Raw genomic sequence first — 18099 nt, 5'->3', positions numbered from 1 at the left:
GGTGGAGTGTCTATGGGTAAGAATCAGGGGGAAGGCCAACAAGGCAGATATTGTGGTGGGAGTCTGTTACAGACCACCCAACCAGGATGAGGAGATTGACGAACTATTCTATAAGCAGCTGGGAGAAGCATCACGATCGCTAGCCCTTGTTCTTGTGGGGGACTTCAACCTACTGGATGTCTGCTGGAAATACAATACAGCAGAGAGGAAACAGTCTAGGAGGTTCCTGGAGTGTGTGGCAGATAACTTCCTGACACAGCTGGTGAGTGAGCCAACTAGGGAAGGTGCCCCGCTGGACCTCTTGTTCACGAACAGAGAAGGACTTGTGAGCCATGTGATGGTTGGAGGCCGTCTTGGGCAGAGTGATCACGAAATGATAGAGTTTTTGATACGTGGAGAAGCGGCGAGGGGGGTCAGCAGAACTGCCACCTTAGACTTCCAGAGGGCAGACTTCGGCCTGTTTAGGAGACTGGTCGACAGAGTCCCCTGGGAGGCAGTCCTAATGGGCAAAGGAGTCCAGGAAGGCTGGACATTCTTTAAGGAGGAAGTCCTAAAGGCACAAGAGAAGGCTGTCCCCAGGTGCCGAAAGACGAGCCGGCAGGGAAGAAGACCGGCCTGGCTGAATAGAGAGCTCTGGCTCGAACTCAGGAAAAAGAGGAGAGTCTACAACCTCTGGAAGAAGGGGCAGGCAAGTCAGGAGGACTACAAAGGTGTAGCAAGGCTGTGCAGGGAGAAAATTAGAAGGGCCAAAGCTGAGCTAGAGCTCAATCTGGCTGCTGCTGTAAAAGACAACAAAAAATACTTCTTCAAATACATTAGCAGCAAAAGGAGAGCTAAGGAGAATCTCCAGCCCCTAGTAGACGGGGGAGGGAACACAGTGACCAAGGATGAGGAAAAGGCTGAGGTACTTAATGCCTTCTTTGCCTCAGTCTTTAATAGTAGGGCCAGTTGTTCTCTGGGTACCCAGCCCCCGGAGTTGGAAGATAGGGATGGGGACCAGAATGGAGCCCACATAATCCAGGGGGAAATGGTTAGTGACCTGCTGCACCACTTAGACACTCACAAGTCTATGGGGCCTGATGAGATCCACCCGAGAGTACTGAAGGAACTGGCAGAAGTGCTCACCAAGCCCCTTTCCATCATTTACCAGCAGTCCTGGCTAACTGGGGAGGTCCCTGCTGACTGGAGATTAGCAAATGTGACACCCATCTTCAAGAAGGGCCGGAAGGAGGACCCGGGGAACTACAGGCCTGTCAGCCTGACCTCGGTACCGGGGAAGCTGATGGAGCAGATCATCCTGAGTGCTATCACATGGCATGTAGAGGATAACCAAGGGATCAAGCCCAGCCAGCATGGGTTCAGGAAAGGCAGGTCCTGCTTGACCAACCTGATCTTCTACGACAAGGTGACCCACCTAGTGGTTGAGGGAAAGGCTGTGGATGTTGTCTATCTAGACTTCAGTAAAGCCTTTGAGACTGTTTCCCACAGCATTCTCCTGGAGAAACTGGATGCTCATGGCTTGGACGTGTGTGTTCTTCGCTGGGTAAAGAACTGGCTGGATGGCCGGGCCCAAAGAGTGGTGGTGAATGGAGTTTACTCCAGTTGGCGGCCGGTCACAAGCGGTGTTCCCCAGGGCTCTGTGTTGGGGCCAGTTCTGTTTAATATCTTTATCAATGATCTGGATGAAGGGATCGAGTGCACCCTTAGTAAGTTTGCAGATGACACCAAGTTGTGCGGGAGTGTTGATCTGTTTGAGGGTAGGAAGGCTCTACAGAGGGACCTGGACAGGCTGGATTGATGGGCCGAGGTCAATTTTATGAGGTTTAACAAGGCCAAGTGCGAGGTCCTGCACTTGGGCCACAGCAACCCCATGCAACACTACAGGCTTGGGGAAGAGTGGCTGGAAAGCTGCCAGGCAGAAAAGGACCTGGGGGTGTTGGTTGACAGCTGCCTGAATATGAGCCAGCAGTGTGCCCAGGTGGCCAAGAAAGCCAATGGCATCCTGGCTTGTATCAGACATAGTGTGGCCAGCAGGACTAGGGAAGTGATCGTGCCCCTGTACTCGGCACTGGTGAGGCCGCACCTTGAATACTGTGTTTAGTTTTGGGCCCCTCACTACAAGAGAGACATTGAGGTGCTGGAGTGTGTCCAGAGAAGGGCAACGAAGCTGGTGAAGGGTCTAGAGCAGAAGTCTTATGATGAGCGGCTGAGGGAACTGGGGTTGTTTAGCCTGGAGAAAAGGAGGCTCAGGGCAGACCTTATTGCTCTCTACAACTACCTGAAAGGAGGTTGTCGAGAGGTGGGGGTCGGTCTCTTCTCCCAGGTAACAAGTGATAGGACGAGAGGAAATGGCCTCAAGTTGCGCCAGGGGAGGTTTAGACTGGATATTAGGAAATTTTACTTCACTGAAAGGGTTATCAAGCATTGGAACAGGCTGCCCAGGGAAGTGGTTGAGTCGCCATCCCTGGAGGTATTTAAAAGACATTTGGATGAGGTGCTTAGGGACATGGTATAGTGGTGGTCTTGGTAGTGTTAGGTTTACAGTTGGACTCGATAATCTTAAAGGTCTTTTCCAACCTATACGATTCTGTGATTCTGTGATTCTGTGATTAAATATTGCAAAGAAATAATTTGTGCTAACTACTGCAATTATGACTTGAAACAATTTTAGATCATTGTAACAATAAGTGCTGTAAGTTTCTAAACTGGTGTTTTTTCCACCAGTCAATGGCTTCAAATCTGGGTGTCTGAAGTGTGCCTAAATCCATTTAAAACAAACAAAAAACCCTAAATAAATCTAGCCTGGATTTAAATACTCACAAATATCAGTGAAGTCAATGGGAGCTGCAAGTGTTAAGCACTATTAAACAAACAAAATCAAGACAGGATTTGGCAAACATTATTTTTCCCACCTTTGGAATGAAAACTCTTTAAGGAAATAATGCTTCCTAATTCCTGCTCATCTTGGGGATGAAAACTGACCAGAATGAGATTTGGTGAAGGAACTTGAATGCAGGTGATGAGAACGAGGAATAACCTTATGCAACAGCACATTTTGCCTTGATTGTATACAAGCATTTTTTTGCTCGTGGAAGTGGAGAGCTTAGCTGGGTCTCATGTTGTTTAACTGCTAAATAATGAGCTTGCTTTTGTAAAATGTAGGCTTCTTTTAAATAGGTGGTTGTTCTTCAGACGGTCAGAGAACAGCAGTTCTAAAGTAATAGCATCAGTTTGACATGACATCTTGTACTTAAGGCCCGCATTTTAAAATGTAAACTGATACTTAAAACCATATCCAAAAATAGAGTTCCATCAGTAAATATTGGTTTAGATAGAAACATCTGTGTATTATTTTCCCTCGATCCTCATTTTTACTGCTGCAGTGTCCTGGCTAGCACTTAAAATCAGTTCTGTTGAGTGACATAATTCTTGGCCTACCATTTTATTTCTTGTCCTTTTATTTAGTACTATATCATAAAAACCCCATGATTTTTATTTATTTATTTAAGGATGTATTTTACTGGTAATTGGAGAATTTACAAAGACCAAAATATTGCACAAACTTAAAAGTTTATTTAATCTCCTAATCTTTAAAATTAAAAAGCATCAAAAACATTAAGCTAAGAAGTCTAAAGGCAATGTGCAGCATGTAAACAAATAAAAGCAGCACAAACAGACTTGATAGCCCAAATTGCCATAACATTATAATTTAATGTTTACATTTTAGTAACATTTAGAGAGTCTAGTATAAAAGTCATGGAGTTACTTTATTAAGCACTGTACAAACAAAGAGAGAGACAGGTCTTTGTTCTAAGGCCCCAGTTCTTTAAATGGCTGCTTGTAGGCACTTTTTTCCTGTGTACCAAATATGATTCTTCACCTGCACAAATCTAGGGGCTAGAATCTCTTGACCAAAAGATTTGAAAAAGGGAGAGCTACATTTATAGATTTTAAATGTACAAAGGCACCTACAGATGTAGCGAGGCTCTCAGTGTTTTGAACACTTCTGAAAATTTTACTTTGTTCTTAAATAACTGTTCCAGTTCAGCCCACAGACAAGTCACTTCCTTTCACTTTCTTAAGGTGAGATCCACCTTTCCTCTCATCCTGTGTAATCAAGTTTTGTATACAGAGTACCTTAGCCATTCTTTTCCTTCACTACAAAGGTGTTCTCTCAATGCTTTTAGAAAAATAAAATCTGCTCTCTTTGTAATATATTTGCTATCTGCAATCTGAAGCTATTATTATGCTAATAGATATGTATAGTAATTGTGCTGATGTTCAAATACCACAACCATTATTTTTTTGTTTTCCTTACTAAAAAAAAATACCCTAAGGTCAACACTGAAGACTAACAGTCTACAAGGTATAATTAAAAATTAAGATGGTTGATTTTCAAGGATCACCTCCTCCAAGCTCAAGAATGGTCCACCTCAACATGTAGAAAGTCAAGCAAAGGTGACAGGAGGCCTGCATGGATGAACAAGGAGCTCCTGACTAAACTCAGATGTAAAAATGAAGTATACAAGAGATGGAAGCAGGGAGAGGTAACTCAGGAGGAATAGAGACACTAACTGAGCATGCAGGGATGGGGTTAGGAAAGCCAAAGCCCACCTGGAGTTGAATCTGATGAGGGATGTGAAGGGCGACAAGAAGGGTTTCTGTGGATTTATCATCAGCAAAAGGAAGACTAGGGAAAACGTGGGTCTGTTGCTGAATGGGGCAGGGGACCTGGTGACACAGGACATGGAAAAGGCTGAGGTACTCAATGCCTTCTTTGCCTCAGTCTTTACTGGTAAGACTGGCCTTCAGGAATGTAATCCTTCAGGAGATGATCCTTCCCTTTTATTCAGTGCTGGTGAGGCCACACCTGGAGTACTGTGTCCATTTCTGGGCTCCTCGGTACAAGAGAGACATGGACATACTGGAGGGAGTCCAGTGCAGGGCCACAAAGATGATTAAGGGACTGGAGCACCTCACATATGAGGAAAGGCTGAGAGAGCTGGGACTATTTAGCCAGAGAAGAGAAGGCTCAGGGGGGATCTTATTAATGTCTATAAATACCTGAAGGGAGGGTGCAAAGAGGATGGAGCCAGGCTCTTGTCAGTGGTGCCCAGTAACAGGACCAGAGGCAATGGGCACAAACTGAAATAGAGGAAAATCCATTTAAACAAAAGAAAATACTTTTTAATACTTTTAAAATTTTTGATCAAACACTGGAACAGGTTGTCCACAGAGTCTGTGGAGTCTCTGTCCTTGGAGATATTTAAAACCCAACTGGACACAGTCCTTAGCAACCTGCTTCAGCTGACCCTGCTTTGAGCAGGGGGTTGGACTAGATGATCTCAATAGGTGCCTTCCAACCTCAGCTCTTCTGTGATTCCATTATCATTAAAGCTATAGGCAGATTTCAGTTCCTGTAAAATTAGCAAATTACATTCTCTGCAGTAATTATCCACCTGTGCCCGCAAGTTTCAAACTAAAACAGATTTCCTCAGTCAGTCATTGATCTTTGAAGTCACAGCTACAAACACTGATGGACCCGTAATGTTCTACTTTGCTGGAGGCTCTAGGACCTGAGGTAAAGATAGTAGTACTTAGAGCCTTAGAGCCATCTTACTTTTCTTGGAAGACAAAATCCAAGACACCCATATTTAACTTTTTCTTGGATTCCTTTCTCTCATTCTATGATGCTCAAGTGATGCCAGCTGGAGAGGAATCTGAAAACAATAGAGTCTAGAATCTCTTCCCTGGCTCATAGCTTCAAAAGAGCACTTCAGCAAGGAAATGCCAGGACAGAATTTCTCACCACCATTTTGGGAGGAATTTCTTGTTTCTTGCATATGTAAATGCAAAGCTTTTAAAAAGAGCATTTTTAATGTTGTCTCTCAGGGACTTCAGACCAACAGAACTCACTTCAGAAGAAAAAAGTCCATATCTACCCATCTGAACTGCCTCAACCAGAAGTGAATGTTGAGCTGGTTTCCTTCTTGCACTGGCACCATCAAAAATAAAAATGATCTAATTGAAAGCTAAGAAAGTAAGTAAATCCATGATCATACAGAAGACAAAATTCACTCTAGGTCCCTTTTCCTGAGTGCTGCCATCTCCTCGATATTAACTGAGGAGATGAACTAGATGAACTTCCAGGATGAAATAGAAGCGTTGGTCTGTTCCCAGAGCTATGATATCATTGGTATTAGTGAGACTTAGTGAAATGAGTCCCACGACTGGAGTGCTGGGCTGGAGGGCTACAGGCTGTTCAGGAGGGATAGGAAGGGCAGGCAAGGTGGAGGAGTTGAACTCTGTATGTAAGGGAGAGGTTTGACTGCACAGCCCTTACAGTTAGGGATGAAGTGGTTGAGAGCCTCTAGGTGAAGATTAGGGGGATGGAAAAGAAAGCAGATGTCACTGTGGGAGTCTACTACCGATCGCCCAGACAGGATGATAGCACCGATGAGTTATTCTATAGGCAATTAGGAGAAATCTCTGGATCAGTAGCCCTTGTCCTCCTTATGGGAGATTTCAACTTCCTAGACATCAACTGGGAATACCATAGTGCCGTGACGAGCAAGTCTGGGAAATTCTTGAAGTTTGTGGAAGATGATAACTTCTTGACACAGGTACTCAGTGAGCCAACTAGGAAAGATGCCCTCCTAGACTTGTTGTTTGTGAATAGAGAAGGACTCGTGGGAGATGTGATGGTAGGTGGCTGTCTTGGCCACAGTGATCATGAAATGGTTGAGTTTAAAATTTTCAGTGTAATGAGAAAAAAGGACAGCAGAGTTGCTACCCTGGATTTCAAGAGAGCAAACTTTAAGCTACTCAGGGAGCTACTTAGCAGCGTCCCCTGGGAATCTGCTTTTGAGGGCTTAAGGGTCCATGAGAACTGGTCAGTTTTTAAGAACCACCTTTTAGAAGCACAGGCGCAGGCAATCCCATTGTGTCATAAGTCAAGCAAGCGGGGCAGAAGACCAGCTTGGCTGAACAGGGAACTCCTCTTGGAACTCAGGAGGCAAAAGAAATTGTATGATCTCTGGAAGCAAGGTCAGGCTTCGCAGGAAGATTACAGAGCTGTGGTTCTTATATGAAAGGAGAAGACACGAAAGGCCAAAGCTCAACTAGAGTTGAAACTGGCCAGTGTTGTGTCAAACAACAAGAAAGGATTTTTTTTTTTTAAGTATGTTAATAGCAAGAGGAGGTCCAAGGAAAACATTGGACCGATACTTGTTGAAGATGGTCACCTGACAAATAGGGATGAAGAAAAAGCAGAGGCATTCAATGCTTTTTTTTTGCCTCAGTCTTTAATAATACTTAGACCTTGGGATGCCCGGTCCTCTGAGTTGAAGGACCACGAGTGCGGGAACAGTGACTTTTCATTTGTGGACACTGAAATTGTAAGGGACCAGCTGTATCAGCTGAATGTTCACAAGTCCATGGGGCCTGATGGGATTCATCCCAGAGTACTGAAGGAGCTAGCGGATGTTACAACAGCAGGACCCCTCTCCATCATCTACCAAAGGTCTTGGGAGTCTGGGGAGGTCCCCGCTGACTGGAAGCTAGCCAATGTTATTCCAATTTACAAGAAGGGCATGAGGGAAGACCCAGGAAACTACAGACCTGTTAGCCTAACCTCAGTGCCTGGAAAAATTATGGAGAAGATTATACTGGAGAAGGACAACGCAATCATCAGGCACAGTCAGCATGGGTTCACAAAAGGAAAGTCCTGTCTAACTAATTTGATATCCTTCTACAATAAGGTCACCCACCTAGCGGATGAAGGGAAGGCGGTGGATGTAGGTTTTCCTGGATTTTAGGAAGGCTTTTGATACTGCCCCTCACAGAATCCTTCTGGACAAGTTGTCCAACTGTGGAATAAACAGGTGCACTGGGTGAAGAACTGGGTGAGCAGGTGCGCTGGGTGAAGAACTGGCCGAATGGCAGGGCTCAAAGGGTTGTAGTGAATGGGGCTACATCTGGCTGGTGACCGGTCACCAGCAGTGTTCCTCAGGGCTCAATTCTAGGGCCAGTTCTGTTCAATATTTTTATCAACGATCTGGATGCAGGAGTTGAATGCACCCTTAGCAAGTTTGCTGAGGATACTAAACTGGGAGGTGCTGGTGACTCTCGCGAGGAACAAGAGGCCTTGCAGAAGGATCTAGATAGATTGGAGCATTGGGCAATCATTAATGGCATGAAATTTAACAAGAACAAATACCGGGTTCTGCACCTGGGACAGAGTAAGGCTGGGCACAAGTATAAATTGGGAGAGGAGTGGCTGGAGAGCAGCCCTGCAGAAAGGGATCTGGGGGTGCTGGTTGACAGCAGGCTCAACAGGAGTCAGCAGTGTGCCCTGGCAGCCAAGAGGGCAAACTGCATCCTGGGGTGCATTAAACACAGCATAACCAGCCAGTCAAAAGAGGTGATTATCCCGCTGTATTTAGCATTGGTGTGGCCTCACCTTGAGTACTGTGTGCAGTTCTGGGCCCCACAATTTAAAAAGGATGTTAAGGTACTTGAATGCCTCCAGAGGAGGGCAACAAGGCTGGTGAAAGGGCTGGAAGGCATGTCCTATGAGGAGCAGCTAAGGACTCTGGGTTTGTCTAGTTTGGAGAAAAGGAGGCTGAGGGGCAACCTCATTGCTCTCTACAGCTTCCTGAGGAGGGGAAGTGGAGAGGGAGATGTTGATCTCTTCTCCCTGGTATCCAGATGATCGTTGTAGGTCCCTTCCAACTTTTCTTTTCTTTTCTTTTCTTTTCTTTTCTTTTCTTTTCTTTTCTTTTCTTTTCTATTCTAGCAATATTCAGTATTTAAACTTGCTACTAGAAATGTAGATCTGTTACTGAATAAATTTGAAAGTGTACAGATTTATTCAGTCAAAGACTGCCACCAAATACAATTGCTTAGAGAAAAAACAGACATTCCTCTCTGGGCCAGTTTTTCCCCTTTTGCTAGTATCATATAAAGTGAGGAGACTATACATTTGGAAACTTTGTTACCAAGCTAATTTTTAAAATTTACATGTGTTTATGTGTGGAAGAGGTGACTAGATTAGGCACTTGATGATGGGATGCAGAATTTTTCAGTTCTATGTCACTGAGCTGAATTTGGTCCAGGCTGCTTAGAGTTGAAGTTGTGGATGGCTGTCTAATGGGAAAGACTGAGGCAGTTTTATTACAATTTCTAATAACAAATAACCATTTTATAAATTACAAGCCACCATCTCCAGAGCCATATCTGTCTATCTAAGCTAAGAGTCAAAAGAGCTAGTAGCACAACCATAAACTCTCCCTTGTCAAGATGCACTGGATGCATAACGTGCAGGTTACTTGCTCCTTTGCTATCTCCAGTGCAGCCCTGAAACCTGGCACATTTCAAGAACACTACATTTGCTATAAATAAAATAATTTTTTCTGTGAAAGCTGTTCTGTTACTGATACAGAAAAGTAGTGTATTTATTGTTTCCCTGGACAAATGTTCTCCCTAGGAACTCAGAGCTTTAAACAAACTTAAAAATAGCTGTTTTTAAACTGGGAGGGGATGCTTTTAGATGATTTGTCCTCAATTTTACTTTTTTTTTGTTTAAATCTGTAATGCACGCTTATTTTAGTAGATAATTTATCCCTGCTGCTACTAATGAATAAAGGCCAGGTTCTGCCTGGAAGAGTCATGAATTTTCCTATTGATTTCCAGGGCAAGGAACTATAATAAAATCTAAGCAGGGAGTCCCCCTAGGGACCAGTTAGATTTGATGAGGGCTCCACACTGATTCATGAATTTTTGCCTGTCCCTCTTTGCAAGATCAAGCATGGTGTGCAGGACTCAGGGTAGGGGATTTAAGACCTATCTATACCCAGATGAATGCACAGAATCGATGTGGAAGAAGGATGAGGGGGGCTTCCTGACTGCATAGCCACAGTCATGCCACATTGTATGGACTATCCAGGTTCATCTCTCCTCTTTCCCTTATACCAGGCAGCTGACAGTAAGGCTGCATCTGGTAATGGATGTAGAAAAAATGGCTACTGGAAATAGGTTGAGATAATTACCAGAGTTAGTGGTTGCTACATTTAAGTATTATAACTTCAAAGTTCTAGGGGTGATAATAAAATTACTTATGTGCATTATGGATCCTTTCTTTCCTGCTGTTAACAAGCCTTCCCTGGTGTGAAAATTATTATTGATATGACAGAACTGTTCCTAAATTTTTTTAAAAGTCATCCTACAACATTCTAAGATGCTCTTTCTGACACTTCCTGAAGCAGTAAAAAATGGCTCTGTTGTTGCAATTAGCAAAGTTGAAGCTGCTAAACATTGTAAGCAATAAACATGAGGCTTTTTTATTTCAGATAAAATTCCAATGCATTTCTAATTTTTGCTCATCCTGGAAGACCACTGTGTTGACTTTTGAATTTCCATATCTTACACAGTAGGTAAAAGACATGGCATGCATTTTAATTCTGGCAGACACACTAGCAATAATAAAGTGAGAGTGTTCTAATTAAATTACAAATCCTGCATTTAAAGACCTTACTTAAGAAAAAAGTGGTTGTATTATTCACCTTCACAAGCAATCAGATATAAAAAAATAATTGGGTATAATCAATGTCAAAATCGTCATTGCTGCAATATGGTGATATAGCTTCGGGTTTCTTATATTTTTTGTTTTTTTCCTTTCTTTAGAGGATGAGCTATATCCCTGCTGCATGATGCAGCCAAGCCAAATAGTTTCTATGCATAGGCTGATTTGCAGGGACATTGTAAGCATGTCCTGTGAGTGAAAGTAGGGCTGGAGAAGGCAAGGCTGCTCTCTGTACTCAAAGAGGCTCAAGAATCCTTGTGGAGAGTAGGGAAGAGAGGAAAAAACACAAGTTATGCAGAACTGGTCTAGCAAGGTACTGTGTGGCCTCGTTTCTCAGCAACTTCACAGGAGAAGACTCTTTGTAGCAGATGTGTTGAAGTGGCATTATGCCACTCAGTGCTGGGCATAACAAACTTACTAGGTCATGACAAGTATTTGGCAGGAAATATCAGGTCTGTAGCAGAGCTGCTGCATCAAAGATTTTCTTGATTACACCCTTTAGTTCTTAGGAGTCACATTCTGTGAAGAATCTGCTTTTTTCTTACACAAATCACAGAATCACAGTATGGTTGAGGTTGGAAGGGACCTCTGGAGGTCATCTGGTCCAACACCCCTGCTCAACCAGGGCCACCTAGAACCAGTTGCTCAGGACCATGTCCAGACAGTTTTTTAATAGCTCCAAGGAGGGAGACTCCACTCCACAACCTCCCTGGGCAACCTGTTCCAGCGCTCAGTCACCCTCACAGTAAAAAAGTCTTTCCTTATGATCAGACAAGAACCTCCTGTGTTTCAGTTTGTGCCCATTGCTTCTTGTCCTGTCACTGGGCACCACCAAAAAAAGACTGGATCCGTCTTCTTTGCACCCTCCTTTCAGATATTTATACACATTGATGAGCTCCCCCCTGCCCCCCATCAAGCCTTCTCTTCTCCAGGCTAAACAGTCCCAGCTCTCTCAGCCTTTCCTCATAGGAGAGATGCTCCAGTCCTTTCATCATCTTTGTGGCCCTGCACTGGACTCCCTCCAGTATGTCCATGTCTCTCTTGTACAGGGGAGCCCAGAACTAGACACAGGACTCCAGGTGTGGTCTCACCAGTGCTGAGTAGAGGGGAAGGATCACCTCCCTCGACCTGCTGGCAACACTCCTCCTAATGCATCCCAGGATACCATTAGCCTTCTTTGCTGCGAGGGCACATTGCTGGCTCATGGTCAGCTTGGTGTCCACCAGGACCCCCAGGGCCTTTTCTGCCAAGCTGCTTTCCAGCTGGATGGCCCCCATCATATACTGGTGCATGGGATCGTTCCTCCTCAGGTGCAGGACTTTGCACCACTTCCCCTTGTTGAACTTCATGAGGTTCCTGTCAGCCCATTTCTGCAGCCTGTCAAGTTCCGTCTGGATGGCAGCACGGCCCTCTGGCATATCAAGTACTCCTCCCAGTTCTGAGTCATCAGTAAACTTGCTGAGGGTATACTCACCCCCATCACCCAGATCATTAATGAAGATGTTAAACAGGACTGGACCCTGTCCCCAGTTCTGGGCTCCTCAGTACAAGAGAGACATGGACATACCGGAGAGAGTCCAGTGAAGGGCCATGAAGATGATGAAGGGACTGGAGCATCTCTCCTATGAGGAAAGGCTGAGAGAGCTGGGACTGTTTAGCCTGGAGAAGAGAAGGCTCAGGGGGGGATCTCATCAATGTGTATAAATATCTGAGAGGAGGGTGCAAAGAAGACGGATCCAGTCTTTTTTTGGTGGTGCCCAGTGACAGGACAAGAAGCAATGGGCACAAACTGAAACACAGGAGGTTCTTGTCTGATCATAAGGAAAGACTTTTTTACTGTGAGGGTGACTGAGCACCGGAACAGGTTGTCCAGGGAGGTTGTGGAGTGGAGTCTCCCTCCTTGGAGCTATTAAAAAACTGTCTGGACATGGTCCTGAGCAACTGGTTCTAGGTGGCCTTGCTTGAGCAGAGGGGGTTGGACCAGATGACCTCCAGAGGTCCCTTCGAACCTCAACTGTTCCATGATTCTATGATGCGTATGGATTAAAAACTAAACAGCAATAAGGCCATTTTTGCAATTACTGTTTGCTTATTTAACAGAAATGTCACTAAATAAGTGAAACATGTCTGAACTTTGTAATAGAGATACAGCAACATTGTTTCTCCTGACATCAGTACAAGTAAAAAATATTAATGTGCCTCCAATGCACTGCAATTGTCTGCATTTAATTTTTTATTTCTTTTTAAAGAAGAGAAATGAAGAGCCTATGAATGATTGCACCTTCAGATGAACTCATCACATGTACATGCCTTTATTTGTGTGCAGTATGAAATTTAAATTAATTCGCATTTGGGTGAATATATATAACTATTTATATATTTATATAAAAATCATGGAGTTCATTCAGCAGATTTATCCACATTATGTTTTTTATTTTCTGGCAGGCTGCTAATCAAGTCCCTGAGAGTGTGGAACCCTTTTTTATTTTGGAAATATAGGGCTCATCCCTTTCCCACAGCCTGACTTGAAATGCCAAACAGGTAAGTAACTATGGATAAAATGATGTCACTACACTACTGTTCCTAGGCACTGCTCCTTCAAGACACAGAGGGTTTCCAAAGCATTTCACCACCTTCTTCAAACCCTGTTCTCACTATACGCTAATGCCCAATGCTCAAACACCTAACATCTACTATTTTTACACCACGTTGTCTCTTTATTTTTTTCTTTTCTCAGTGGCCACAGGAGAAGTCTAATTTCAGACAAATTAATCCCCATTATGAGTAGACACCCATCATTGTTCAACCTTAAAAAACCCTCATCAGATTATGAAAGTCCCCCCACCATGAGCTTTGTTTAGTTGCCATCAGATTGGATCTAATTTGTCTGGTGAGAGTTTTGATTTCCTTAGACTTCCTTCCATTTGACTGGACAGCCGGCAAGGTTTAATATTCATCAGTTATTAGCTATAGAACAGAACAGAACAGAACAGAACAGAATAGTTCAGTTGGAAGGGACCTACAACGATCATCTAGTCCAACTGCCTGACCAATTCAGGGCTGACCAAAACTTAAAGCATGTTATTAAGGGCATTGTCCAAATGCCTCTTAAACACTGACAGGCTTGGGGCATCCACCACCTCTCTAGGAAGCCTGTTCCAGTGTTTGACCACCCTCTTGGTAAAGAAATGCTTCCTAATGTCAAGTTTGAACCTCCCCTGATGCAGCTTTGAACCATTCCCATGCGTCCTATCACTGGATACCAGGGAGAAGAGCTCAGCACCTCCCTCTCCACTTCCCCTCCTCAGGAAGCTGTAGAGAGCAATGAGGTCGCCCCTCAGCCTCCTTTTCTCCAAACTAGACAAACCCAGAGTCCTTAGCTGCTCCTCATAGGACATGCCTTCCAGCCCTTTCACCAGCCTTGTTGCCCTCCTCTGGAGGCATTCAAGTACCTTAACATCCTTTTTAAATTGTGGGGCCCAGAACTGCACACAGTACTCAAGGTGAGGCCACACCAATGCTAAATACAGGGGGATAATCACCTCTTTTGACTGGCTGGTTATGCTGTGTTTAATGCACCCCAGGATGCGGTTTGCCCTCTTGGCTGCCAGGGCACACTGCTGACTCCTGTTGAGCCTGCTGTCAACCAGCACCCCCAGATCCCTTTCTGCAGGGCTGCTCTCCAGCCACTCCTCTCCCAATTTATACTTGTGCCCAGCATTACTGTGTCCCAGGTGCAGAATCCAGCATTTGTTCTTGTTAAATTTCATGCCATTAATGATTGCCCAATGCTCCAATCTATCTAGATCCTTCTGCAAGGCCTCTTGTTCCTCGCGAGAGTCACCAGCACCTCCCAGTTTAGTATCCTCAGCAAACTTGCTAAGGGTGCATTCAACTCCTGCATCCAGATCGTTGATAAAAATATTGAACAGAACTGGCCCTAGAATTGAGCCCTGAGGAACACTGCTGGTGACCAGTCACCAGCCAGATGTAGCCCCATTCACTACAACCCTTTGAGCCCTGCCATTCGGCCAGTTCTTCACCCAGCGCACCTGCTCACCCAGTTCTTCACCCAGTGCACCTGTTCATTCCACAGTTGGACAACTTGTCCAGAAGGATTCTGTGAGGGGCAGTATCAAAAGCCTTCCTAAAATCCAGGAAAAACTACATCCACCGCCTTCCCTTCATCCGCTAGGTGGGTGACCTTATTGTAGAAGGATATCAAATTAGTTAGACAGGACTTTCCTTTTGTGAACCCATGCTGACTGTGCCTGATGATTGCATTGTTCTTTAAATGCCTTTCAATAGCACCCAGTATGATCTTCTCCATAATTTTTCCAGGCACTGAGGTTAGGCTAACAGGTCTGTAGTTTCCTGGGTCTTCCCTCATGCCCTTCTTATAAAGAAGCTATACATTAAGTGAAGCTGTAGAACAAAAGTTTTAATAAAAATAGAGCTCAGAAAACAAAACAGAGGTTGTAGTTTGTAGTCCAAATATAAACTAATCCATCGCTGAGGATAAGTAGGTTTAGGTTGTAGCAAGGCAAGAAGACTGCTTTGTAAAAGAGCTTGTTATAGTTCCTAATATAGATACTTGAATATGCACTTCAGAAGGAAAAATCATAGAGAACTCACACTTATAGAAATATTTTTCCTTCTTCTGTTCATTCTAAAAAGAAAAGGAAACAAATGGGCTCCTTTTCATTTGGGAGATTTGCCTTACTTCTCCAGTCAAATTCTCCTTTTAAGATTTTAGAACCAAAAGGCATATCAAGCTTGTCTCTTCTGGTAGATTTTGACAAGTTCTGAGATAGGGACTAACTCAAAAGACAAAGTGGCTAATGGTTCAAGTAAGATACAAGCACAGGGTAGTCTCACCAGTTATGCGACACCCTCACTGCTTTGTTTGGAACTGAGCCTCACTGCACTTTTTTTTTTGTGAACAAGTATTTGACGGTGTATTACTAACAGCATTTTTTAAACAAAAGTTTTTCAGGGAAATTATACTATCTTTACTTTCAGGAATCTTAGGATCTCATGGAAAATGCACTTCATATGCTGAAGACTTGAAACTTGAACTTTTTTTTGTATCAACTACTCTTACTTCATGGCAAGTATTTTTTAATATAGCAGCATTTATAATGTGCCTTTGGCTTACCCATTTGTGATCTATTCCCATCAATATGTTCCACCTGTATAGATTATACAATGAATATTTTAGGAAGAAAATTTACTTAGGAGTTTAATCCATGGGTAGTAAATATTAATTAGGCACTTAAATTATTGTTTTAAAACAGCTTTTGTGATACAGAGGGCATGTTTTTCTATCAGCTGCTCAATATTTATTTTAAGCATATTAAACCACCTCAGGTATATTCAGTGCATGAAACCCTTTTTATGTTTCAGTGGATTAAATTTACAAGTCCAGATTAATGCTAAAAATTACATTTACTTAATTCATTCTCCACAAAGGGGAATTTGTTTTGCATGTGTATGTGTTAATATATGCAATTGATGATGAAAACACAGCACACTATTGTTGCCCATGTTGCTAATTTGGACTAAACAGAGTTTATAAACCATTTCAGCTCCTTATTTGTTTCGTTGCCAGATCTTTTTTTCAGTAGCTGTGTTTCACAATTAAGCAGCATATATGTGTTTTCCCAAATTAAAAGAGTTTTTCTAAATAAACTCAAACAGCCCTCGCTTTGTTTCTTAGGAACATCATCATGCTTAAAAAGCTAGTATTAATATTTTGCTTATTAGCATAAATAGGCAAAGGCAACTGGGGAGAAGCAAAGTAATTGAACAGAAGGTTCAATTGTCTTTCCTTGTTGATTTGAAACATCTGCAAGATGTTTCTTGTTTGATCAACTAGTTTGAGATCAACTACTAGTTAGTATTAAGCTTTGATTTAAAAAGAAAAAAATTTTTATGAAGTTAACTAGGGCATCTAGCCATTCAACTATCTTTCTTTGAAATTAATGGAAGTTATGTGGTTAAGTCCCTTTGCCATTTTGAAACCTCAAATCCCATTGTAAATTCCAACACCTGAAAACACTTGTACATTTGGCATGGTTAACGTTAGCAATTTGTTTTGCAAAATTGAACACTTTTATCACCCTAAGGCTTGGTTTTAGAAAACATGACTCATATCATACTAACAATCAATCATGTTCATAAGTGCCATGGGTATAAAGTATACAAGCACTTTATATGGCATTTGATGGCCTGATCTTAAGTGATTTGTGTTCATTTAGATGTACCTAAGAAATAAGATTCTTTTTTTCCCCTGTCATCCACTGTTAGTTTTTTTAATCAGCAGATACATTTATTAATGTTCATTCAGAAACCTTCATTTATTAGGAAAAGCAAAGCAAACCTTAAAGTGCTTACAAATGTCAGCCTGGCAGTCAGATAAAATAACTGAAGCCTAGGAGTTATTTGAGTGCATCTGAAAGCAGTATTTAAGCTGAGGTATATTTTCATCCCTCTATTGGTCTCTGTGTCTTTCCACACAACATACATACACAAATATAATGACTAAAATAGAGATTTATGCCAGACTGTTCCAAATTTATTTCCTGTTAACTCATGCAGACACATAAATCAAACTATTGCTTAAGCTGTATATAGTCAAAGTTCTTGAACTATAATTATAATTACTATTATTATTTGTTATCCCAGCTCCTCTTTCTAGAGCTTGTGTTCTCCTGTATTGCATTGCTTCAGTGACTAGACAGATTTTCTTATTATTGTCACCTCATTATCTGTAATTTCAGATTTCATTAAAAAAACCCCCAACAAACCAATAGCCCCCCCAATAACATAATGTCCTATAAAATATAATAAAAGAAAACTCACTACTACCATTGCACTCTCCACTCTCAAAGAAGTAAGTGAACTGAAACTGCTCCAGGCACTGGAGCTGATATTCCCCTGCGGCCTGTGGAAGAGACCATGGTGGAACAGATAATCACACTGCAGCCTGCGGTGGACCCCATGCCAGAGCAGTTGGATATTTCCTGAAGAAATTGAGGCGCATAGAGAACCCATTCTGGAGCAAGGGAAAAGTGTGAGGAGGAAGGAGTGGCAGAGAAGAACTGTTTATGTACTTACTGTACACCCCCCCACCCCCTGCTTCTGAATCTCCCCTGTGCTGCTTGGGGAAAGGGAGGTAGATGAGTCAGGAGTGAAGTTGAGCCTGGGAAAAAGGGGTGGATGGGGGGAAGATGTTTTAATCTTTGTCTTTGTTTCTCACTACCCAAGTCTAATTTAATTGGCAATAAATTAAATTAATTTTTCCCAAGTTGAGTCTGTTTTGCTCGTGATGGTAACTGGTAAGCAATCTTCTTGTTTTTATCTCAACCCATGAGTTTTTTCATCCTATTTTCTCCCCCTGTCCTGCTGTGGAGGGGGAGTGAGAGAACGGCTGGGTGGGCATCTGGCTGCTGGCCAAGGTTAACCCACCACAGTACCTTCATACAAAAATTTCCATCTTTGAATGCCCTTCCACA

General features: G+C 42.9%; 1 long non-coding RNA gene across 1 annotated transcript; it reads left to right on the top strand.

Annotated features, from left to right (window-relative positions):
- Positions 1–5903: 5903 nt before the first annotated feature.
- LOC140650596 (uncharacterized) lies at positions 5904–17819 on the top strand. Its single transcript, XR_012042086.1, has 4 exons — positions 5904–6040; positions 13028–13123; positions 15605–15692; positions 17476–17819. It is a non-coding gene; the product is annotated as an uncharacterized lncRNA (long non-coding RNA).
- The last annotated feature ends 280 nt before the right edge of the window (positions 17820–18099 follow it).

Source organism: Ciconia boyciana, chromosome 4 (genome assembly GCF_034638445.1).
Source record: "Ciconia boyciana chromosome 4, ASM3463844v1, whole genome shotgun sequence".
Lineage (NCBI taxonomy): Eukaryota > Metazoa > Chordata > Aves > Ciconiiformes > Ciconiidae > Ciconia > Ciconia boyciana.
This window is presented reverse-complemented; position numbering and strand designations above follow the sequence as displayed.